Source organism: Octopus bimaculoides, chromosome 7 (assembly GCF_001194135.2).
Source record: "Octopus bimaculoides isolate UCB-OBI-ISO-001 chromosome 7, ASM119413v2, whole genome shotgun sequence".
NCBI lineage: Eukaryota > Metazoa > Mollusca > Cephalopoda > Octopoda > Octopodidae > Octopus > Octopus bimaculoides.
This window is the reverse complement of record NC_068987.1, coordinates 90,581,484-90,583,759: the sequence shown is the minus strand read 5'-3', so window position 1 is coordinate 90,583,759 and position 2,276 is coordinate 90,581,484.

Here is a 2,276-nt window from a genome sequence, read left to right as displayed (position 1 = left end):
TGCAGTTTGTTTCATCATAAAATTCCTGAATGCTCTCTCTCTATAGATTTCTCAACTCTTGAAATTCTCTGATTCTTTGAAGATATTCTTGAAAACCATTTCATTTGGCAACATTTTGTCCTTTTACATTGCTATTGTGTTAAGAATTTATGACAAGAAACATGAGGAGTTCCGTACCATTTTAGTATTCTCTCATTCATTTTGATTATCTCAGATGTTGTTCTGAAAGTCCATTAATCTCTCTTCATTTTCCTGATATGGATTATTTTATGGTTAGCTTTGTTTTCATGCTGGCTTTGAAGTTTATAAAAGAAATATTCTGTCATAATTCCATTTTATTTCAAAAAAAGAACCATCATTTACAGCAATGGAATACCATCAAACATTAAGTGAAGATTTCTTAGAATTAGATTGAACCAGGTTTAGCATTTGCTGTTCTTGTTGTTAACTTAAAGCCATTATATTTGTCGAATTTCATAGAAATATATCTTTTATTTGTTTGTGGCCATGCTGGGGTACCATCTTGATGAATTTTAGTCAAATGAATTGAACCCCAGGACTTTTTTTAAAGCCTGATACTTATTCTATAGGTCTATTTTGTTGAACTGCTAAGTTATGGGAGTGTAAACAAACCAACTCCAGTGTTAGGGAACACACACACACACACACATACATATATGATAGGCTTCTTTCAGTTTCCATCTTCCAAATCCACTTGCAAGGATTTGGTCAACTCAAGGCTATAGTAGAAGACACTTGCCCGAGGTGCACACATTGGAACTGAACCCAGAACCATTAGGTCAGGACGCAAATAGCAGGGCATTTGATTAAATGACTGTCTTAAACCAGGGTTAACTTTTACCTTTCATGATAGATACCAGTGATGAACTGGGGTTCATTTGGTTGACCACACTCTTATAAATTTGTTGCCTTGGTCCCATGTCAGGAATTATTACTTGCTTATGATCCTCTTCCATCCTTAAATCCTTTAAAGTGTTAATTTAGTTTTACCTGTCGAGAAAGACAAACAGACAGACACGGAGACAGAACAGTTTTCAAAGTGTTAGATTTTGAGATTCCCTATTAATTCTTTCTCTCTCTTGTCCCCCTTTTCGGTTAATTCTTACACATCATTTAATGTCTCCATCAATTATGGTGGCCATGGAACTTTTATAACAACATGGTTTAGGTTCCTTCTTCATTCAATTTAGCTCCAGAATCAATATTGTCGCACCTATGGATGATAAATTTGCTTCTGGATAGAATATGAGTCTCTCACCGGCAATATTCTTAAATTCCATCATATCTGTACCTAATGGATATGATGGAATCATATCCGTTAGGTACAGGTGTATGTTGGACTCACCTGTCGTTTACGACAGGTGAGGGTTCTGTGATTTCTTGCTGTTTAACCTGTACAAATGATTTGTTTATCATGATCAAATGTTTGTGCTGCACATTCGCTCATCCCCTCCACCAAACCGATGTTGCATGAACAGGTGCACGGTGTGCCATACGTCACATGTCCAACTTATTGAGGAGCATTGTGAGATGAAGTGTTTTGCTGAAGAGCATAACACACCTCCTGGTCCATGAATTGAAACCATGATCTTGCAATTACAAGAGGAATACTCTAACCACTGAACCCCATGAATTTAAGTATACTGCCCTAAGACAGACTTGAACTTATAAATCAGAAGCTGATAATCCAGTAATTAATCCAGTTAATGAGATAGCAATATGATATACAGAAAGTAAAGGTGTCATTCATTCTTAAATTCTCTGCCAGTTTTTATGTGAATTGTCCAAATAAATAAAGTACAAAACTCCTGGTTTTATCCTCCAACTCTCACCATCATCCTTTTGATGTCTGTTTTGCTGTGCTACCATGGGTTTCATGGATCTCAGAGTACCTCAGTCATTTCTCATCTAAGCACAATAGAGAAAACTGCCAATCGTTGTGTACGCTTTTAGCATGGTTTCCACACTTTGATGCCATTCCTCCTGTCACTGACCACTTCAAACTTTGGACTGGATGTATTTTGTTGCAGCACTGCTACTTGAGAGGTCATCTGCAGTTGCACTAAACACTTGCTGCTTTTGTTTATTTCTTTTCTAATTCATAACTCAGAACACTCTCTCATCAAGGGTTGCATGTGCCACAGCTTATTATTAAATCCATCTCTCCTGCTTTCGTTCTATTTCTTTTTTTTCTTCAGCCTTCGGACCCCTAAGACTACTTAACATTTCCCCTGTTACATTATTCAAGGACAGCA